This window comes from Varanus komodoensis, unplaced genomic scaffold (assembly GCF_004798865.1).
Source record: "Varanus komodoensis strain SLA01 unplaced genomic scaffold, ASM479886v1 scaffold23, whole genome shotgun sequence".
In the NCBI taxonomy this organism is placed as follows: domain Eukaryota; kingdom Metazoa; phylum Chordata; class Lepidosauria; order Squamata; family Varanidae; genus Varanus; species Varanus komodoensis.
Window position 1 is genome coordinate 10,186,875 of NW_025335627.1, and position 24,612 is coordinate 10,211,486.

Consider the following 24,612-nt stretch of genomic DNA (forward strand, 5'->3'; position numbering starts at 1 on the left):
CTGGGTAACAGGCCACGGATTGGTACTCTTCCCGTATTTATTTATTTATTTATTTATGGATTTATATCCTGCCTTTTTCCTACAAAGGGCTCAAGGCAGCTCACATCATTCTCCTCCTCCATCTTATCCCCACAGCAACAACCCTGTGAGGTGGGTTGGGCTGAGAGTCTGTGACTGGCCCAAAGTCACCCAGTTAGCTCCATGGCCAAGCGGGGACTCGAACCCAGGTCATTTGAGTCCCAGTCCCACGCTCTTAACCACTACACCACACTGGCTCTCACACACCACACTGGCTCTCACACTGGCTCTCCGTCTTGAAGCGGAGGAGTATCTGGAATGGTACCAGTCATCGGATCTAGCATCTGAGGAACGGCTCCTGCAGCTTCTCGGGGGAGAGATGATGATCTCGGTATCCAGCAGGACAGGCGGCACTGGCGTTGGTGACCGAGCTCTTGGTGGAGAATCTCTTATTTCTCCATCTGAGATGGAACCACACCGTGAATCCAGAGTAGGTTCGGCTGCCGTTCGGAGTGGTGAGCCTGGCAGAGTAACCCTCATAGCCGCCTGGATGGTCGGGACCGAGGGGATCGGTTCCGTGGCAGGAGTCGGGATCGAGGAAGTCGCCGAACCCGAGTGGCGATGTTTTGCGTGCTTGGGATTCCTTGGCTTTTTAACCGGCTTGCCCGCCTTATCTTTTTTGGCCTTCTTATGCACAGGATGTTTGTCCGGATCGCTGTGCTTTCTCTTCTCCTTTTGGTTCCTTGGCAGGGAAACGGGCTGATCGGCCATGGTATGAGCACCTTCTTCAGAAGGGGATGAAGGCGGAGCAATGGAGGAAGAGGCCAGGCGTTGCGGCAGGTCGGCCAAAGTTGGACAGCCTTCGGGTGGGGCCACAGTAGTGGGAGGCTTAGCCACCAGCCGGTCCGATTGGAGGAGAGCCTGGTCCCACAAAAGTCTGCGGAGGCGGTTCTCCCAGTCCTTCCTCGCCTGTTTGGAGAAGGCCAAACAATGGCCGCACTTATCGGTCCTGTGCCCTTGCCCCAAACAAAGGAGGCACAGGTCATGCGGGTCCATAGCGGGCATTTTGGAGCCGCACTTCCTGCACTTGCAGAACGCCACCCGTTGCGCCATCGTAGAAACAGAAGAAAAGGGAGATAGTAAAGCGGGAAAGTAATATATATATATATATATATATATATTAGGAACAAGAGAGAGAAAAAACGGTGAAAAGAAGTAAGTGAAATACTAACAACAACAGGAACAAGGGAATACTAACTTGGTAAGGAAAAAAGAGAAGTTTTTCAACGAGCAAGAGGGAAGTAATGATCTAAGCGAGAGCGAAGCGGCACGAGGCACAATGAACGGCGGTCGCAAAGACTGGAAAATGGCGGACACTCCGCTCCTTATATAATGCTAGTGGGGAGGGGGAGCAGAGTTCCCGCCAAAAAACTGTTAGCTGTTAATCTTCCAGCCAAAGGCACTGTGCAGGCGCAGAACCCCATATGTGTGATGCACAGAAGCCATGACGAAGAATGACAGTTTGTGAAAATACAGCAAACACACACACACAGTGCTGCCTTCACACATAATTGTAAGCCAGGAATCCTGGATCCTTAAACCACAATGTGAATGAGTAGGATGCTCATGAATCAGGTCAGGAAGGCTCAGTGTGACATCTGGGATTATGCTTTATTGCGCTCAAAGAAACCAGAAATGTAAATCAGCTTAATCTATTATTGGCCAATAATCCTGGCACGTTTGACTTCAAGAAACCACATTCCCATGTTTATACGCTCACTTGTGTGAGTTGAGGAACAAAGCTTCATACACTAGTCTTCATACATCAGGACACCAGGACACAGTTCATTTACACTGTGGTTTAGTAAGGCAGAATTCCTGGTTTACAGTTATTAAAAAAAGTAATTCTTTACGAGTCATTCTCGTATATACATTAATTATGGTAATAGCAGCAAACTTACAGGATATTCAGTTCCACCAGAAAGATATCACAGATTTGTCAGTACCTAGCAAGTTTACAACATTTGAAATATAAACCCCCCTTATCGATTTTTTAGATTTAAGATTTGTGCAACTGCAAATTAGTTTTTATTTCAGACTAATTATTCTGGGAACCCCTTTGAGATTGAAGAGTAGTATATAAATGAATGACATAAATAAGTCAGAGATTTATCCTTTCATATACTTCAAATTATATCTAGTTTCCTTACGCTAAAGTGTAGTCTTTATTTTTTATTCACAACTGTAAGAGAGCCAGTGTGGTGTAGTGGTTAAGATTGTGAGACCAGGACTTGCAGATTCCAGGTTCTAGTCCCCACTCAGCCATGGAGCCAAATGGGTGGCTTTGGGCCAGTTGCAGACTCTCACCCCAAACCTACCTCACAGGGTTGTAATTATGAGAATAAGATGAGAGCAGCAGGAAGAGAATAATATAAGCTGCTCTGAATTCTTTGTAAGAAAACAGTCAGGATATAAATCTAATAAATAAAATGAATAAATAAGTTCATTTATTCTTCCTCAACAAATGTAAACCAATTTTGTACATGGAAGTGGCTGACACACTTTCCAAATGAATAATTCCCTATAAAGGCATAGCAATATAACATACGAAGGGCTATTCTGGAGCAGACCAAGGGTCCATCTAGTTTAGCATTCATTTCACACAGTGGCAAACCAGCTGCCCAGGAAAAATCCAAAGGTAGGACAGCACCCTCCCACCCATCTTTCCCAGAAACTGGTGTACACAGGCATACTGCCTCTGGTGCAGGAGTCAGCATATAGCTGCCACGTCTAGCAGCAAAGTTTTGTTCTGTTAAATACTGTAAAAGCATGATTTGGTGGAGAATTACTTTATTATAGTCATTTAGTATTTAATATTTTCCATAAGCCAGTGGGGCTCAAAAATGCATGAACAGAAAACACAGGGAAACATTAAGTTTCATAAGAGGCTAGTTAAAGCAGCACATGCCAGCTAGACACCTGCAAAAAAAGCAACATACAAAAATAAAATTGGACAGTCTGTCCACACATGTGCTATCTGAGGAAACAGCCTGGTAGGAAGATTTAATGCTGGATACATAATCAAACAAAATTACTGAGAAAACTGAGTCAGAAAGCACATGAGTGTCAGACTAATGAGGCTAAGAAGTCGTTAGTAGCTGTGCAAAAGATTAGGGAATGGAATGCATCATGCACAAGAAATGGATTTCTAGAGGGAGGCCAAGTTAGGCAAGGAACAAGGCAGCAACCGAGATGCAGGTCCAGGCAAGAAGCTGGCTTAACACTGAGGTTGTTTTTGTTTTTAAGTGGCAGCCCTGAATCTCTCCAGTTAGTTCAAGAAGAGGCATGTGATCTGGATCAGCCACATCGACCAAGCCAAAGGAAAACAGGATCTCTACCAGGTCATTTCTTGAGGCTAGAGCTGTGGTTGTAGTAAATTAAACGGTTCCAATGACCAGAGAGAAAGATGTAGCATGGTAATCTAAGAATTGGCTGCTCAAAGGCTCTCTTATGTATACATGAGGAATGCCTTTTCCCAAAGCTTATTGATATTTTGGGATGAGGTCTCCCTCTGACCCCATCTAGCAGGGTCCCTGAACTCTCCAGTGACATTTCAACAGGCAGGGGAAGGAGAACAGGGGAGTATGTCATTCAATTTCCATCACTCCTATGCCATGCTCTTAATTGGATTCAATCCATTAATCAGCTCAGAGAAAGCAGCATCTTGACAGAATAAGAATTCCTTCGTAAGCTTCCTCTAAACAGGATTTTTTTTTTTTTATTTTAAACAGAAGCATTTCCACTTAACATGCAGCATGGTCTAGCAGGGTTTCTTTTTCAATCACTATCCATTTCATTGCAGGCTTTAGACCTCTTATGCACAGCCTAGCACATGTTATTAATTTAATTTACACCCACGTTTTCCACCAAAGGAATGGGGTCAAGGCAACTACTAACAGTAAGAACCAAAATTAACTTTAAAAACTTAAAGGTTGTTTTCAAATTGGAACAACTCATATTTTCTGTGCATCTCCAGCAAATAATGGGTTAGCATATTTAACTGTTGTATGTTGTTGTGACATACAAACTGGGTCAATAAACAATATTTTATTTATTTGCATCAGCAGTGGTTAATACATCCCTACTCAGAAGCAGCAATAGGCTTCTCGGTAGGGATGTATGAGAAGTCTGTCATATTCAAAAAAGTGACAAAAATGCCCTGTCCATAACACTGACAGGCCATAAGCATAAACATGATTTTTGGAAAACACTCACACATTCTTGAACTTGTATTCTAAAAATGTATCCCTTTTTAAAGAAACTGTTCACACTAAATTGCTTTAAAAAAAAGAACACATTCTCATGCTTTAATTAATGGGGGACCTACACATCTGGGTGCACACTAGGAACAGTGTGCTTTTCTTTGTGTTCAGGAAAAAAAAACCTATGCACACATTAAGGAGCATGAATGAGGCAAAATAAAGAACAGGGCGTGAAAAAGAGTGTATGGATGAGCACAAAAATGGCTCATTCACCCATCCCTACTTCTGAGACCAAACATCTAACAACTCCTATTAGAAAAGTACCCGGTTGACAGGAGTACACACCCTCTTTATAAAACAGTGGAAAGTATTCCTCACATCACCGCAGACTCTACCTTCTCTTATACAAAGGTCATCTATCCTACTGCAAACTTTTCTTTCCAACTCCTATCAATGCACACCTAGCCACATTTTTCAGTACCATATGTTGGCTGGATAATAAAACATTTCAATTTCCTCATCTTAAAAATGATATTAAGCACATCCTATTACAAACGCTTGCTGGAATCAAGCTGATACCACCCAATCAGAAGACAGAATTTGCTGGGCTGAGCCTGCAGAGTCCACTCACACAAGAGGTGAGTCAAGGCAGTACGCCCTATGAAAAAGGAACAATTGCAGCAGGGTAACGCAGTCACTTCAAATAAGTTCTGCAGAACTGAAACTTATTTCAAAGCAGATAAATCTGGAATCAGGAAGCCATTAGGAAGCACCAGATTTGTATGTATTGATTCATGCAGATGCCTGAACAGACTCCACAAATGGAATGCTATCACTCATGGGATGCATCCACTTTAGGATGAAGAAATTTAAATATCCAGCCAATAGTGTTAATAAGGATTTCATCAGCCTGTGACTATAGCATTCATTATTGTGCATTCTTTTAAAACATACAGAACCATGTATTAAAAGCAGAAGTTTTAAAAAATACAGGACCAAGTAGGAAGCAGACCAATACCCTAAAACTCATTAAGATCACAGCATTGACAAAACTTCATCCATTAGAATTCCTACTGTGTTTCCCCAAAAATAATACCAGGTCTTATATTAATTTTTGCTCCAAAAGATGCACTAGGGCTTATTTTCAGGTGAGGTTTTATTTTTTCATGTACAAAAATCTACATTTATTCAAATACAGTCATGGCATCTTCTTCTGGAACACTGTCACAACTCTCCAAACCCTGAAATTGTGTTGCAACGGACATACTACAGTGGTACCTCAACTCACGAACGCCTCAGTTCACAACCAAATTGGGTCGTGAACAAAAATTTCAGAAAAATTTAGCCTCAGGTTGTGAACTCCACATCAGGTGACAATCATGATCACGCCTGTCTTCCCTGCACAAGTGCAACTGCACTGGGGTGGGGGGGAATGGCTGCGATCGTGCTCGGGGGGGGGGAGCTAGCTTAATTCACTTAATTTAAGAAGAAATGCAATTTCAAGAAGAAACCACTAGTAAGTTGGGAATCCTCTTTAAAGGCAGCATTAAAGGGGCACTGCTCTTCCACCATCCAGGCCTGGGAGCTTGCCATGTACACACCTTCCCTCCCTTTCTCCCACATTTCCTGATCCTCCATAAGCAGTTGGTTGTACTCCTCACTTGGTTGCTCTGGCAAGGTTTCAGAAGTCTGTTCAGGCCAGGATATGGCTGCTGTTGCATTCCTATGGTTCTTCTCCCATGCGCAGGTCACCTCTCTGAAAAGCAAGTGCTGGGAGAAAAGAACCTAAAGTATCCAAACATATAAAGCCATGCATTGTACTTATACATGATATAAGAGAACCATGACCGCTCTCTTATATTGTGAACCCAAAAATAACAGACACACTGCTTGTTAAGCAAAAAGGAGGAATATGTATTTATGTGGATAAAGGGGAACTTAAGGATTCCCAGTAAAACTGATAGGCAATAAATTCAGGGCAGAAAAGAGAAAGGACTTCTTTGCATGGCACATAATTACTTTATGGAATATGCTGACATGGGATATGGTGTTGGGCACTTATTTAGATGCCTTTAAAAGACAAATTCATGGATTTGGAGAACTTGACCAATGGTCATTTAGCCAAGTGTAGGCTAAGTTGAATTTTCAGGTTCAGAGGAAATCTCCCTGTAAATAAGAAGTAGGAAGTGGAGGCAACCCACAAGGAAGTTTTTTTTTCTCAATCCATGCTGATGCCGATCCTGAATCTGGATGGCCACTGTGTGAAGGAGGAGGATAGACTGCATGGACATTTGATCTGATCCAGCATTTCTTAAGTTAGTCAGAAAAAAAATCAGATAGAATTTGCATGTGCTAACTTCATACTGAGGTACACATTAAGAAATAGTTCCTGTAATTCAAACAGAAATGCAATACATCTCAGCATGAGATTAGTAGTGTTACCACTGAGTAGATGAATGCTACCAATGAGCAGACTGGACATTCCCAGAAAGATTTCCCCTAGGAACCACAGAGTAAAATACTGCAATATTGCCCACTCCTTCTAGGAATCACCACTAGCACTACAAGAGGCAAGTGACGTGGATTCTGAAGCAAAGGTACTTGAAGCAGCAGTCCTGTTTCCAGAATGGAGAAAGCAAGAGGAGTTCACAGAAACGAGCTCTGTTGAGCTATCCTGTTCTGTAAAGGAGCATTTCAGGGGTTGCTTTAGGAAGCAACAGCTTCCTGTTGTGATGGATGGAGTATCCTGCTTGCCTAACAGGAACAGTGGAAGTGATGGCAGTACCAACTACTGCCTGTATTTCAGGCAAACATGGAACAGCTGCATCCCAAACATTTTAGAAAAAGAATGAAAATTCTCTAGTTCCTTCCAAGCCAAAAAGACACAACAGCACCTTAGACACATAAGTACATCTAAATAAAACCATGTGATGTCTAAAAACAACATCAATGACCTTCAAGCTATTCATAAGTGAGCATACAAACTGGAATAGACTTGGTTTTTAAGTTCTGCTCATGAAGGAAAAATAAACAGACTCCTTTTAGTCACTAGAATGGATTATTGGTCTGTTTTCACAACAGGCTAGTTATTTAACTTATTCTGGATATTTTACTAAAAAATAAATGGGGGAGAACTAAAATAAAAGGAGAGGTAACAATGTTACAACAGACAGCTGCAAAGAGGAAAAAACTAGTCTTATCTAATTTTAGAAGTAAAATTTAATGTAATGAAGTCAATTCATTTCAGACAAGTTACTTTCCTTCTGGTTTGCCAAGATAAAGGAAATATGAGGTCAACATGTGTGCTTTTAGCATTTAACTGAGAATGTTTACGGACAACATTAAGAGTGCAGTCCTGAGATTTACCTTTAATTCTCTTTACCTCTAGCTTCCAGAATGCAGTCCACTCTTCAGGTTTCTCTCTCTCTCTTCACTCAGTGCATTAAGAGAATTTTGCTTGGGGGTATTCTTCACAAATACCCCATTAAGCAACCAATAGCTATGTATTTATTTGCCCCTGGGAGCCAACAGTGAACCCATTTCAGCGAACAGGAGAAAATAGTTAAGTCTTCATCCAAGATGGCCACACAGCCTGGATGTAAATTTAGCATTGCAACAAAAGTTTCCTCTATCTACTTAATTTTTCTGCTGCTGCTGCTTAACAAGTGGCATGTCTATTACTTTTAGGGTAACAATATAATTACATCAAGTGTGATAGTCCACAACCTGTATAAACTAGCTCGAGTAGTCAGATGCTAAGCAATTGCATTGCATGGCTTAAATGCTCTGCGTATCGTCACCCCTCTTTAACCTACTCCAGCTCTATCTACCCCAGTAGCTCTGTTCGCCCCAGCCTCTCCCACCATTAGCTTCATGCATTACCAGCCCTGCCTCTGCCTAATGTTAGCTGCCCTGCTTCCCACCCCAGTGGGCACCAACTACCACTGCTATTGAGTAACATATATAATAGCTTATTTAAGAACTACCAGATTAGTTCAAGGGAAAATGTCTGATTGAGGGGGTTATTTCTGTTTTAAAAGATGTAAAGTTATAGCCTATAAAGAAATATATCCTTGATCTACAAAAATCCAGCTTAGAAAGATTTCGGTTTCTGAAACGCCATCAATAATAAACACCCTTTTATGCTTGCTGAAGGGATTCCTTATATAAGGATTTAAGTGGCAATTATACTAGTGTGCACTTTTTAGATTCCCTGCCATGTGAGACATTGTTAGTTTGTACAATGTGGGTACTTATCCAGTAAAACTCCAGAGGAGTTGCCAAATTCCTTTCAACAGGGACTCAGTCTCAGCATTTCAACTGTGGTTTGTTTTTGTTTTTATAAAGATGGACATAGTCTTCTAGTTGCTACAATATTTTTTTCCTGTGTATAGTTTACATATTATATACAATATTTAATTATAGCCCATTACCACTAAGCTAAACTAAATTGCAATCTGATTCAAGTTTGTAGTTAAGAACTCTTGTTACCCTAGCAGCCCATTTTTGCTGAGCCATGGCTCTTTACTAGAAACAATAATCCATCATCATCATCACCACCACATTTATGTATACTCTGCCTATTCCCAGTACTGAGAGTCAAGCTGGCTTATAACATTAAAATACTTGTGAAATTAAATCATTAACAGAAATATACAAAAATTAAAAATTTTAAGTAAATCAACAGCAATATTAAAATGATAAAGTGCCAAAATTACAACAGCGCTGCAAACAATATAAATAATTGTTAGTCCAAAGGTCTCACAGCTCCCGACTATTCCCAGAGGCCTGCCTCCAAAGGGTGAAGGCACCAATCTAGCCTTCCTGGGAAGGGAGTTCCAGAGCTCCACCAAGAAGGCCCTCTCCCATGTTCTCACCAAATCTGCCCATGAAGGAGGTGGGATCAAGAAAAGGGCCTCCCTGCAGATCTCAGGATACAGGCAGATTCATAGGGGAGAAAAGGGTCTTTCAAACAGATCGGGCCTGAAGACTTTGCAGGTCATAACCTGCACTTTGAATTGAGTCTGGATACAGACTAAGGCCCAGTGACACTGTTTCAGCAAAGGAGCTGTATGCTCCCTGTTGTCAGCTGAAGCCAATGGTCTGGCAGCAACTCTCTGAACCAGTGAGAGTTTGCAAATACTCTTCAGAGGCAGCTCCACAAACAGCACTGCAGTAATCCAAAGGGGATGTAACTAAGGCATGTTGCCATTGTGATTTAATCAGACATCTACAGGAACAAACACAGCTGACACACTAGCTCTGACTGCAAATGCACTTTTGGCCACTCCTGAAATCTGCGCATTCAGGCTCAGGAATGAATCCAGAAAGACACCCAAGCTGGGGACCTCTGTCTTCAAAGGGAGAGTGTAAACTCATCAGTACAGGGTGAATCCCTATTTCATGACTTGACTGCTGAGTGACTTGGCATACTTCTGGATCAAGCTTCATTTTCTTTGCACTTATTCATCCGTTACTGCCAACACACACTGATTTAGCATTGCAACCGCTTCCTTGGAGTGAGGTGGAAAGAAGAAATAGAGTATGGCACCATCAGTATACTGGTGCCATCAAACCCCAAAACTCTGGACATCCTCTCCCAATAGTTTCATATGTATGTTAAATAGCATGGAAAACAGTACAGAACTCTGGTGAACTCTACAGGTCAGGAACCAGGAGCTGAACAGGAATCCCTCTGCAGCACCTTCTGGGTCCACCCCTTCAGGAAGAAATGGAGCCACTATATGGCAGTGCCTCCAATTCCCAACCTGGCAGGGTGACCAAGAAGGATACTATGGTCAATAGTATCAAAAACCAATGAAAAGTCCAGAAGAACCAACAAGGACACACTCTGCCTGTCTAGTTCCCGGTGTAGGTCAAGGTGAGCAAAGCGGTTTCCATCCCTTAACCAGGTCTGAAAATCTAGATACTCCACCTCATCCTGGAATGCTTGTAGTTGGGAGGCCACACTCCAATACCTTGCCCAAAAACCCTAAATATTGGAGATTGGTTGGTAATTAGCTAGGGCAGTGGAATTCAGGGATGGATTTTTCAAGATGGCGTTTTCACCACTGCTTCCTTCAGGAAAACCGGAACACTTTCAAACAATTAAATGTGGTGTCATACCATTACCAATTGCAGTTGCATAGTGGAAAATGGAATCTCCCTCAATACCTATTATTTTAATCTCACCTCCTAGTCCGGTTTCCTTACTTTCACTGGGTTGAAGGATGGGGGAAAATACTCCCCCATTTATTTTTTTCATATTCAAACACTCTGCACAGCACATCAAGGGGTCAGGTAAACTCCTGTTTTTTCTACTGTCAAACATGGAACACACACCAGGTAAGCTTGGTGTGGTAGATTCAGTTTGGTGTGTCATGAGTTATGCAGGTTAGCCCTACATCGGAACAGTACCACTCCAGGCCTTCTGCTCTCACTCTCATTAGAAGAGGAGCACTGCAAGTCTATATCCATTTCCTATCAGTTTTCAAGCATGAATAGGAAGCTGGTGAGACTGAGAAAGAGTGTTCAAGCACAAGCCCCAATTTCAAGTATTAGTCACTGCCTGTAGCAGTCCCCAAACAACTCACAAATGGCCCTTCAGGATAATCACTCCAGGGCAAGAAAACCTTTAGATCAGGGGTCCTCACACTTTTCCACCAGGGCGCCAGCTGAAAGGTGCCGGCGGGGCGCGGGGGCTGGCGCTGGGGCGAGGTGTGTGGGCATGCAGGCGCTGAGGCAGGGGCGGGGCGGGGCGGGGGTGTGCGGCAAAGTGAGGCAAAGCGGAGGCGGGCACGCGCTGCGATGGAGCGGCGTGCGTGCGATGCAGCGGATAGCTCACTTGGAGATCGTTTTCTCCTAGCGAGTCCAAAACCATTTCCTCGTGAGCAAGCCACCACCTCCCTGCGCGGGAGGGCGAGGTGGGCATGCAGGCGCTCACGGTGCATTGAAAACCTCAGAGGCGAGCTGGATAAATGGCCATGGCGGGCCGGATCTGGCCCCTGGGCTGTAGTTGGAGGACCCATGCTTTAGATCATCCTCAAGGTGAAGGAAAGGTTGCCCCAATCAGGAAGAACTTGGACACTGAGTTGTTTGAGTGGATTTCTTCTTTCTTTCATATTATTAAGAATATCTTATAAGCTTTTAACAGGAATGAAAAACCTAAAGTTTTATTTCTCTGCAATATCAAACCTTTAATTGTAAACAAACTTATTCTTATTCAAACCCTAAACATTTAACATGCAAATATACCACAGCTGCCTGGCAGGCCACTAAATCCAAGCCTCTACTCAGCACTCCTGTCTCCTCTCATATATCAATTCCTTTCCTGGTCCTGGCAAAATATGGTTTATACTTTGTGATGAATTAAGCATCTTTCCCCCTCCCTCTCCCCAACTTCCTTCTGGAAAGGTCTCTAAACAAAGATCTTGCCAGAGTGCACTAGACCCCAAAATCTATTTGTACATTTGTTTCAAGATGACTCTTATTCTATTTAAGTAAATGTAATGGTTTCCCCTTGACGTTAAGTCCAGTCATGCCTGACTCTAGGGGGCGGTGCTCATCTCCATTTCCTAGCCGAGGGAGCCAGCATTTGGCCGCAGACAGTCTCTGTGGTCATGTGGCCAGCATGACTAAACACCGAAGTGCACAGAACGGCACAGAACGCTGTTACCTGCCCACCGAAGTGGTACCTTTTTATCTACTTGTATTTGCATGCTTTTGAACTGCAAGGTTGGCAGGAGCTGGGACGGAGCAACGGGGACTCACTCCATTGTGCAAATTTGAACCAGTGATCTTTTGATCAACCAGCCCAGCAGCTCAGCAGTTTAAACCACTGAGCCACCTGCATCCCTTTATTCTATTTAAGTAGGTACTAAAGAAGTTACATGGAGGATGCATAACAAGGTCTCTTCAGGCTATTAACTGATCATTTTAATGTCCTTCCTTGGGACCTCCCCAGCACCACTAAGTAATATCTGCGTCCACAAAGGAAATTTCCTTTTAGTCCAATGGGCTAGCAAATAGACCAAGCTATGTTTGATCCCAGGTGGGCTTCATCCCTTCTGCCATCTGTAAGCTGGCAGAGTTTGCCAGCTTTGGTGAGTTACTATTAGGATCCCGCATAAAGAAGGTTTAGAGAGTGAGTTTAATTATTCATTTTATTTTTTAAAACAAACAACTGTTTCTAAACTTCTCCCTGATTGGTTCTTTAATAAATATACTGAAGTGAAAACTGGAATTGTTTTTTTTTTTTCCCTGGCCTATTCTTAAGAGTGGCCTTACCTACTCATGGCATGGGCTGCCTGGGAAACATGCTAATCTAGTTGTTAAGAAATTTAAAGGAGGCTCTGAAACAGGGCCTTTCCTTCAAATACGAAAAAGCAGTAATTTTGCATCCCTATATAAACAAGTTCTGAGTTATTAAGTATTAATATTCCAGAGAAATTAGCAATGCATGGTTGCTGGTAGCCCTAAGTCTTCAGACAAAGCATGTCTTGTAACCTGCCCTAATTCTCAGATCTGGAGATGCAGACGTGCTGGTATGTCACATACCTGTTTTCTAAAACAGAACTACAAACCACAGTGGAAGCCAATTCCAGTTTGAAGGGCAAGTTCAAGCCAAACTTGCCAATGCAGACATGACAGTCATCTCATAGTTTGGGAGAACCAGGAATTCATGGAGGGACCACACTAGCTTGAGCCTCAGACTCAATGGCCAACCCATATTTGGAGGCAGGGAGAGAAACGGGAGAAAAAAACAAACAAAAGCATTCCCAAATCCCTGATAACTTTTAAAAAAGTAATCCTCCAAAAACTTTGAGTTGAATGTAAACTGGATTATACCCACACACATTCTTTCAACAGAAGGAAGTTTACTATGACCAAAGACTGTTTATTTTATTCCATTATTGAAATATTTAAAAACTGCATCCTCCCTTTTTTGTAGGAGACAGCTGAAGCACTTTCCCTGACCATGAACAAGAAACTTCTGTTTCTTTGCTGTTTCCTAAAAACCATGGGAAAAAACCATTCCTATGGCTAATCAACTGTGAAACCAAGATCAATCCTATGTATGTTTACTGGAAAGTAAACCCAACTGACCTTAATGAGATTTAGACCTGAGTGTACATATGCAGAACACATTCTGGAGTCTAAATCTCAAGTAAAAAGACTCAGATTTCAACACAATTAGAAAACAGAGATGCTAGCTGAAAAGTATCACTGAGCTTTATGTGTGAGATGGGTAGATGCCTGCCACACCATCTCATTCACTACAGTCTAGGTAATTTGTATTTTTACAAGTGATGCAAACGTGCAAATGCTCAGCACCATTTTTTAAAGAAAAAGAGGACAAAGCTAATGTTTCTGATTGCTTACCCTGCACCAATAAAAAGCAATGCAACTCACTGACTGAGAATACTCTCTACGACATTCCTACCAGCAATGGAGTCGCAATCATACCTGTGTTGTTTAGGTAACAATCTTCATGGGAATGCATATTTTTAGATTCAAGATTAAGACAGGTTTCTGAATCCATTATTACAAACACACACTTGTATTTTCTTTTTAGCATATGCAACATGATTTGTCTGCATGAAGCATTTCAAATGCATGTGTGTGTGTACATAATCAAGATCTTGCACCCTATTTCCCAGTTTTACTAACAGTACCAAACCATAATATGCTACCTTCTCTCTTGAGATACATCCAAATTCCTTTTCTATAGTGAACAGAGAAAGGCTAGTACCAAAAGTGTTGCTGGCATACAACCAGACAAGTCTATATATGACTACTTTGAAGTAGTTTGCAGAGAGTTCAGTGGCACTTACTTGCAGGTAAGTCCATATAAGATTGTGGCCTAAGCTTTATTCACTAGCTCATTTAAAATATTAAGATGATTGGCTGTCTATACCAAGCCAAACTTTTACCTTCTGACAACTCATTCCATTTTAAATAATAAACTTTAGCACCAAACAAAAAGAGATGAAAAACTACATTGTATACACTAACTGTAGAACTGAAACCATGCTTAACAGCAGAGTCAATAGACATGTGGAAATAGATGACACCTGTAATTTTGAATCTCATTTACAATAGTTTGAGGGAACCATCCTTCCTGCATAATTACCTAGGTAATTATTAAGAAACAGCAATGTTGCAACTGTTGAACATTGCCACTTGAGGCAAAAGGAATACTTTTATTTAATAAAATATAGCCCTGAGAATGGCAACCTCTCATTTGAAATAGAAAAAGAACAGGGTGACTGGTACACATACTGCAATATTCTTTTTAGCACGCCTCTATATGCACTTACTAAGTCAAGAGCAAACAGTTTCTTGCTTCTGCCTAACACAGGAAAAAGGCAGGCCTGCAGGTGATTAAAACAGATTCACATACATTTTCATTTACATGGACAGAATGCGATGAGACAACAGGATGAGCCAACAAGACTAAAGCAACCTCAGCATAGAAAAGTCCAGTTCTATAAAAATGTAGTTTTTCCTTTAAAACCTAAGCAGGGGCCTAAAAGTTAAAACCTATTAAGAAAATCTGGATGTGGAAAATGTTACAGGCAACAAAACCATATTATTTTCAACCAGAAACTAATTTAAATAAGCAAGTAAAAGTTTCAAGCTCTAAATTTTACTAGCCCAAAGGCCACCAAAATGCTGGACACTGGGTCTCCACTGTGTTTCAGTACCCTCCCACTGTTTTATTAGGTAACTAACTGTTAAATCTTATGGCCACTAGATGGAGTCCAGGTAAGAAAAGTTCTTCTACCTTATAGTTGCCCCCTCTCTTGGTGTGAAATTTTGAAAGGCAGAATCAGTAGTCTAAATGTGTTGGTGGGTAAAATGAGCATGGGGTTACAGGCATCCAGCTTAAATTATGTCCTCAATGTTGAAAGAATACAGGCTGTATTTTCTTCCCAGAATCTTTGTTGCCTAAAATTTCTTATTTATTTTTTTTGTATCAGTTGCCTAGGCAATGTTTAGCTGAATCTTTACAGTAAAATTCAGTATAAAACAAGATTCCATATAACACAAGATTTATTATAACAATAATACCATCAATTCAGCACTAAAATCCAAAGCCACCAGCAGCTAAAATCCAAAAATAAAAAATTGCCGAAGTTAAAATCGTTGCACACACAAAGTGCTAAAAATTTCATCTCATTTTTTTTAAAAAATCAATAAATATAGATGAGTAGACAAATAACAATCTTTTAAGGTACTAAAATATTATTTAAAATATATTAAGAACCTTCAGTGAATATTGGAATGATTAAACTGTTTAAAGGCTTGAGGGAATAAGAAGGTTTTAGCTAGCACCGAAAAGACATCGACACAAGCTGCATATAGGAAAGTCAAGTTTCATTTCAAGATGCAGTCCTTCTTTAGTGCACTTGATGTTCCTCTCAGCTGCTCAGCGAAAGTCTAACCCAGGCTCCTGCACTGAGAACACAGAATTATGCGATTTCCATTTCCAATCAAGTGGCTATATAGAAAGGAAATGTTAGGTTAAAACATTCTCATGGACTGTTTTACAATGGACAGCAACTTCATGCTAATTTTTCTCCAAATCACATTCTACACTGAGTAAAAATAAGAATGAATGGCGAAGGAAGGAAGTTCTTATTTACATTCTTAGTTAAGTAAAAAATTATATTATGTCATTTTAACAGCTGTGCAATGTTGTGGCAGGTTTTTTAATGTGAATAAAACTCCCAAAGAACGATTATTTTCTTTCCTCAAGAATATTCTCTTTGGCATGAAACATGCGTCTATCAGATAGTACACAAGCCAATTTCAGGACACAAAAATCCAGATTGGTTTTAATACTGAAAACTGCACTAACAAGTTCACAGCACTGGCCTAGCCTGGGAGATCATATCTCAGCTTATTCAGCCAGGATATGAATGAGCCTTTTGGACATGCATGCAGTCCCTTTGCTCCTCCCTTCACATGAGCCTCAACTGGAGACTTCCAAGTTCATCAAGGCTCATGCAAAGGAAGCTGAGGCACGGACAAAGATATCATTCCCATCTTGCCTTATTAAGTTGAACTATGATAATCTGAATATGACTGCTGAGTAGAATTAAAAGTCTTCCAACCTGAAAAAACAAAAATGAAGTCATGATTTGGAGTCAGTTAGGTTATAAGGTTATTATGTTTTAACTATATAAGGTTAAATGGCAAATGCATGGTTAAATTGCAAATGTGGTTCATAGGAAGGCCTTGACAATCATAGACGGCCTATAAATACATGTATAAATAAATATAAGCAAGTGTAAAGTAATGCATGATGAAATGCAAAAAATCTCAACTTCAAAGTATACACTGATGGGATCTAAGCTAACAATGAAAGGGATCTTGGGGTAGTAGTGGACAACTCGATTAAAATGTTGGCTGCTGTGAAAAATGCAAACTCCATACTAGGCATAGTTACGAACAGAATAGAAAACTGAACTGCCGCAATCTTACTCCTTTTATAGAAATCGTTGGTGTGACCACACTTGGAATATTGCATTCAGTTCTGGTTATCTTACCTGTAATACTGAGTTGGAAGAAGTACAGAGAAGGGCAATGAAAATTATCAGCAGCAGCAGCAACTCCCCAATGAGTAGTGGCAACAACTAGGACTGCTCAGCTTAGAAAAAAGGTGAAAAAAAAGATATGATTGAGGTGTTTAAAGTAATGCATTATGGTGAGAAGTGGAAGGGTCAAACTCAGGGTCACCCCATGAAGCTGTCTAGTGATAGGTTTATGACTAGCAAAAGGAATTTCTTTTTCACACAGTGTATAGTTAAACTATGGAATTTGTTGCCATGGGAAGTGGGGATGTCCACCAATCCTGCTAGCTTGAAAAGGGGACTGGAGAGATTTATGAGGGAGGAGACCATCAGTGGCCACTAGCCTTGTTGGCTGTATGCGACCTCCTCTACCAGAGGTGCTTGGACATGTGGAGGTCTTGCACCCACCCTGCTTGACGGATCCTGAAGGCAACTGGTTTGCCATTATGCATATGGAGTGCTGGACTAGATGGACCCTTGGTTTGATCCAGCATGGTTTTACTTATGTTATTATGGTTGAGAGCACAAGCTATTTCATATCTGTTAACACCCAGAGTAAAATGCCAGTATAGACAGGATTGTTGAAATCCACATGTGACAATGCAGAAAGGAAAAACTGACACTTGTGAATTGCTGTGATCACCAATTATTTGCATATTCACTACCAACAGATATACTAATTCATAGTAACAACTATTATTTTCTGTATTTAAAATCTGCCCTATCTTTAAGATGTCATATGAACATTAGTGGTACATAATGAGATCTGACAGGGTTTAGAGAATCAAATTCACCAGCCTAGTCTTTGTGGCAGTCATTGCTCAAACATGCCTTCCAAACAAAAATTGCATCTACAGTCCAAAAAGCAATCAATTGGCTGATGTGGCAATCCTGAATGCAACACACACAGGCCATAGTTTATGAGTCCATGGATGAGCACCATGGCTCTGCACTCTCCCTGCCCCTAACCTTAATCTTTGCCTCTACCTATCATGCATTAATACTAACATTATACCAGAACTCCCATTACGACCAAACCAAAAAATTCTCCTTTAATGGCAGTTAAATGCCTGCACTGAACTACTCATGTCTCTAAAGCTGGATGAGAACACTCTGCCCACATCTACTTCCTTGTCTCCAAGATGGCCACTGAATGTGAGTGATGCCTGACAACAGCTTCATTATGATCCTTGCCTTAAAATGGGGTGGGCAGGAACCATTCGAAGTACTTCTAAACCTTGTAAAGTGGGCAGAAGAACTACTTTTTGAAACATGGATACCATTCCTGATATTCTTTGAAAACATTCTAAAGATATCTAGATCACAACATAATGAAAGACTACTCCCGCAAAGACTTTCCTTCTGTTTGCAAAGTAAAAATATCAGTAATGACACATCAGGCCAGTCATACGCAAACTAAACTGTTTCTATGTTTCTATGGCGGGCGTGTGAGGAGAGCTGACTGGAGCTGGGGCTCAGACTAGACAGTCTGGGAAGCCCTTTCTGACTTGCTCTGTTTCTCAGTTCTAAACAGTTTCTGTATAGCCTCAAGTGCCTGATCTTGTCTAATCTTGGATGCTAAGCAAAATCAGGTCTGGTTGAAATCTGGATGGGTGACTTAAATGTTATGAACCACCCAGAGAGTTTGGGCTATAGGTGGTATAGAAATGTAACATATCAATAACAACAACAATAATCTCACCAGTTTTTACTCTAGTTCCATCTGTATGTGTATCTGGTTCATATGGAAAGGGGGGCTCAAAAGTTGGACAAGAACTCAGATCTGCGTTCTAATATCCACTTGGTCATGAAACATGCTGGATGACTTTGGATCAGTTGCTGACTCTAAGCCTTCCCCAACATTGTGCCTTCCAGACACATTTGGACTAAACACCCAGAATTCCCAGTCAGTGGCCCTGCTGGATGGGAATTCTGGGAGTTGCAGTCCAAATGCCTCTGAAGGCAAGCAGATTGGGGAAGGCTGAGCCTATTTCAAAGGGTTGTTGTTAGGATAAAATTGAGAGCAGGATTGTGTAAGGGATATAAACATAAAAGGATTTACTTGCTTGTTCATTTTTAGGGTGATTTGGATTTTTGTACCAATGGTATAAAAATACAGCTTTGAAAAGTCAATAAAACTTTTAAGCAAACAATTACTTGAAATTATATCTGCACCATTATGAAAACAGAAAAGAAAAACATATATAAGGCAATTTCAACAACAGAGTAATCTGGACCGATATTGCCTACTTTAGTAGTGACACTCCAAATAAGAATGTGACATACAAATGTGGTGTAGTGGTTAAGAGCCTGGGACTGGGACTCAGACGATCTGGGTTCTAGTCCCCACTTAGCCATGGAGCCAACTGGGTGACTTTGGGCCAGTCACAAACTCTCAGCCCAACCTACCTCACAGGGTTGTTGTTGTGGGGATAAGTTGGAGGAGGAGATGTAAGCTGCCTTGAGCCATTTGTAGGAAAAAGGCAGGATATAAATTGATAAAATAAATAAATAAAAATTTAAATCACTGCTATAATCATAGCATTGATTTATCCTGATCTTCAATACAGATACTAAAAGGAGTTTTTGCAAACTGGTTCTTGCAATCTAAAACATTACACAATAAATGAAATTCTGCAAGGCATTAAAAGTATGTTACAACTGGTGTTACTTTTTTTAATGTGTTCACAATTATATTAAAATGCAGGAAAGATATAGACAAATTAAAGGGGATTATGAAATAAATTGTCCTGAAGTGCAGCCAACAGGGAAGCTCAGTAAGCTGACATTTAAACAAGCAAGAAAGTAGACTATTGTAGACCAAGGAGGAATCAAAAGAAACAATTATAGAAAAACAGGAGAGACTATAACAGTCTCCCCCATCCTGGTGTCTTCCAGATGTGTCAGCCTATAAATCTCCTCCCCTACAGCTAACATAGTCATTGGCTGTACTGGCAGTGCATGATAGAAACTGTAGTCCACACACCTAGACTGGCTAAGGATAATGCACCAAAACAATGAATGTTGATAACAGTGATACAATGGCAACAATATAATGCTCTTCTTTTAAACTTGAAAATATAACAACATTACACAGAGTGGCTTCTTGAAACAGGATGTTCAGCATTGTTTTAACTGTGGTTCACATATAGTTAAAAAAGCAAGAAGTTCAATTTCAGAAATAGCCAAGATCTATCACTGTGACCACTACCAACATTTTTCCCATAAAGCCAATCTGTGACTTACACTGTTCTTAAAGGAGCATCCAAGCAGCAAAGAAGGCTTGCTCCTGGACCAGCAAAGCCAAGTGTAGTGTGCTTCAACTGCATTCTGTGCAAACACACTATGAGGACTGAAGACATGCACCAACAGGTCTTCCCAACTATGAAAGACTCACCTGGAACAGAATCCAATGCATATTTAGCCAGGCAAAGTTCCACACTGCCCAGCATTCTGAGTCGTATGCCATTTTCGCCTAAATATGCATAAGATTGCACCTTCGGAAACTCAAGCTTGGTTGTTCTGGTTTGGTACTAACCTAACTGTTAAAGCTAACAATTGTTTGATCCTTTAATCTAGGCTGAAAATCTAGACCACCCTTCCCCAAGAGGATACACGGGGAGATCAGCAAGATATGTCTGTCACCTTGCAAAAAAGAGAGGCAGGGACCATAATGATTTCTATGATGCAAATGTAATGCTTGGTTAATGCAAACTGGAAGAATGAGAAAATGATTTAAATCTGCTAGCATATATACATAATATACTGTTATAATACCTTGTAATTTTCAGAGCAAATGGCAGGCCTTCAGTGCATTTCAGTATACTACAGTATCAGTCTTTTGAATCTGATTGTAACAGAACTGAACAAAAGGTTTTAAAATACCATATGAAGAGTGATACAAAAGCAGCCTGGAATGCTGATGCCACATTTTTTGGGTCTCCTGAGATGTCAAAATGTAATACCAACAGATAGTTTTAGAGGAGTGCTTTGAAAATATGACACAGATGTAGAAACTCACAACCATCCTAAATATAGTGCCCAAAGCATGTTCCACTGGGAATACCCATGTAGATTCAGTGTACTGAAGGAAACCACAAACCCAGTATCATCTTAAAGTGGCAAAATAAAAACATCATAACATAAGAGACAGTATTCATTCTGACAGAAGTCCATATTAAGAACCCAACCTGATGATAAAAAATGCTTTGGGTTACTAGGAAAAGCCAATTCATACACTATGAATTGCATATGTCATCCAAATTCAAGCTGTAGGACGGGCGTTATCTACTGGCAATGAGTCCCTAAACTGAATGGTGGTATTTTACACAAGGCTACTTGGAATGTAAAAAAGCAAGAAAGGGGCACAGGTACATCATTTAAGAATTATTCCTATTCAGTGAAAAGCAAAAGGAACATGAAAGAGGGAAAAAATGAAAAACACACACCTGACTTAAAGGAAGATTGTAAAGATTTTATAAAATTATACAGTAACGGTTTCAGGGACCTGATGTAAATCTATTCTACAAATGTGCAAAGGAGGATCAGGGAGTGGTATGGTGAAAAGCTTTGCCTCTCATTAGATTGCAACTATACTTTGAGGCACACCTGCCTGAACCTTGGTTATAAATACTCATATTTCAAGCTATATCTAGTGCTAAAATGTTTCACTATATTGGTAGAAAAATAATAGCTATATTGTTTTTAAACATAAAATAGAATGCCTGTAAAGTTTCTATGCATTAGTACTCTGATAAGTTAACCAAAATACCCAATTAGTTGCATAATCATATGAATGTTCAGATTTCAGAAGTTATTACTGAATTTACAACTTGATCTTTAGCATGTTTACTTAGTGTATTCAATAGAATTTATGGTTTACTTCCAGATAAGCATGTCAAATTTTGAGCTTTATTCTTTCTCAGCAACAGTATATTTATGTGCAAACACCACAGACACACCCACCCACAAAGGAACACCATCCTACAACTGTCTCCTTAAGTGTGCTTGTTTTGGAATATCCATTTGGAACCAGGGTGATATACAGAAAAGGGCTACTTGCTAAGTGAAACATGGCAAAACAATTTGCTTCATATTCTGCATGCATACACGCAAGTAATGTTGGCAACATGAACAGACCACACTGTTAAATTTAATCACTGGAGAAGAATACTGAGAAACTGGATTCTGATTCAGCATTTTCCACATTCTCATACTTCTCCTCCCCAAAAAAGCTACTTCAGCAAGCAGAGAGCTGTAATTTAATAGGCTACACACAGCAGCGAAACTGTTCAAATAGGATAATTCTCTGTATATTTCTAAACACACATTTGGTTTCATTCAACTGAGCACTAGAAAGAGAAATACAGTTATGACTATTATTTGGAAGTTTCACCACAAAAATTAGTCAAGCTTGACAAGAAAGTGATACTCAGGTATGATTATCTTTCAGGTATCAAATTAACTTTTAGATTATTTTTCAATTTTATTATAAAACAATAGCTTCTAACTCTTGCAAAAGACAAGGTGTTGAATCAAAATTTATTCTGCATAAATTTCAGAATATAAATTCCAAGCATAACTAAACTGGATCCAACCCACAAATATTGAAATATTTGTTTTATTTCAAATAGCTGTATAAGTGTTCTAGTTCTTTCACAACCAATAGTATATGCCAATTCCAGGTTACACAGTGGTGTGGATTACACAAATGAAGAACCTGCATTAAAAGGTAAAGCCAATAGTAAGAAAGTATTGTTTTAAAAAAAGGTCCTCACCAGGAGCAAGTACTAACAGGCAGTCTTCTACAACAAAATACAGGTTCTTGAATACAAACAGTCCTCCTACTTTACCCTTCTAGCTAATAATTTTCACCACTCACAAGAAATCTCCCTTCATTTTAACAGAAACCACCAGCTGTGACTGTAAGATTCTTCAGTTATATGCCAGCCCACTATTCTCCTAACAGCTATCTGAACACATTCTAAAAGGAAACATTTATTTCACACCAATCAACACTTACTAACCCTTAACACTCAGTTCTTAATTTGTGAAGCCTTCATGAATTATTCCACAGGAATTTGCAAACGCTTGAAGGGAATGATGTTGGTTCTAGCTCCACAGGGTGGGGTCCCACTGGAATTGACACACAGAACGCCTCAGTACTGCACACTCTTTCCTCTTGCAGCCATTCAGTTTATTCTGAAACCTCGGCTAAGCAATATGTGCTTTCTTATTTTTAATGAACAGATTTCCACATATTTGACAGCAATCCTCGGGAATGCCGCTGGGAAAATTTTCAAGGGATGGGGGAACACACCAACCAGAGAGCTAGACCAACCCCTTTTTACATGGTCTGTGCATAACTGATTCCAGAAGGAAGGAGAGTCGGGGTGGATGCTGGATTTACAGCAGTTTGGTATACCAATAAACGGAAAGGGATGTCATGCTGTTTTCTGTCGCAAGCCCACCCCTTCCCTCTCCCTCATGCAGGCTGGAGGAATGATGTCTCTCAGCATTTCTGCTACGAGTCCTTGGATCTTGTCTGTACATACCCAGGAAATAATCCAACTCTCCCCTCCCCAAATATAGAAGAATCCCTGCACCAGCCACCAACACAGGAACCGCTTTGTGCATTAATATGTTTGAAGAAGCTTGTTCCCAGGGCAAGGCAGGATATATTCCAAATGCGATTTCCTCTCCTCACACCACCACGTAGCCGGGGGCGGCATTTGCTCCTACCTCAATGGGAGAAATGGGCGTGGGTTCTGTGTGACCCAGAATCAGGGACAATGAGGCGGAGCGGGGAACCTGCCCCGCGCCACCCCCGTCTTTCCGTTCCTTTCTGCCGGCGCTGAAATCTGCTCCTGGTCCAAGAAGCCGCACGACCATTACATGCCAATTCCAGGGAGCCTCCCCAGGAAGAAAAGGAAGCTGAGGGGGTGGTGGGGAGGAGGAGGAAGTAGGCAGCAAGAAGAGGGGAGAGCCCCTGCACTCACCCCCACACGCGCCCCGGCGCCGTCCCCCGCATCCCCCCCGGCGAGGAGCGCAGCCCCCCGTTTCTACGCGGAACGGGAGGCCGCCCCCACCCCGGCAGTCCCGAGCAAACCCGAAGGGCGGGACTCCAGTAAAATGGTGGGAAAAGGTGTGGTGGCGGCAGCGGCGGCGGCGGGTGTTTCGCCTGCCTCACTCCTTCATAGCCGAGGTTAATTTAAAGAATAATTAAAAATCGGGTGCTCACTATGACGGCGCGGCGGCGGCGGCTGCCGGGGACCCGGCGGCGGCTCTAGTGCTTTCAGCGCCCTCCCTCCTGCCGGTGGCGGCTGGCTTGAGCGGCTGGCTGGCAGAAGGCTTCCTCTCCGCGCTCCTGCAGCTGCTCCCGTCCGACCGTGCCTCGGGAGCCTGAAGGCGGGCGAGGCGGCGGCGGGGCTGGCTGCTGTCCCTGTCGTCGTGCCGCCGCCGAGATTTCTCCCCCGCTTCCTCGCACTCGCGGAACCCGCCTCTGAAGGCAGCCGCAGCCGCAGCCACCGCGAGCGGCTCTTCCAGCGTCCCCCGCCTCTCCTCTCCCCTTGGCCAGCTAGACGGCGCTCACTTCCGGCGCGCAGGCCTCTCCGCGCCGCGCCTCCCTCGCTCTTGCCGCCGCCGCCTTCTCCTCCTGCGGCAGGAGCGGCCGTGGCCCGCCGGCTCCCGCTCGGTCGCTGCTCCGCTCCACGCCCAGCCGGTCTCGCGGGGCACGTGTGCGCGCACGCGGAAGG

The 24,612-nt window shown here is 41.7% G+C and overlaps 1 protein-coding gene across 2 annotated transcripts in view; it reads right to left on the reverse strand.

Annotated features, from left to right (window-relative positions):
- The window catches only part of RAPH1 (Ras association (RalGDS/AF-6) and pleckstrin homology domains 1), a 93,564-nt gene extending 69,253 nt beyond the window's left edge, over nt 1–24,311 (reverse strand). For both annotated transcript variants that reach the window (XM_044431889.1, XM_044431891.1), the window contains exon 1: nt 24,099–24,311. The gene's annotated coding sequence lies outside the window, so the exon portion shown is untranslated. The remainder of the gene's footprint in view (nt 1–24,098) is intronic.
- Nucleotides 24,312–24,612: the final 301 nt, after the last annotated feature.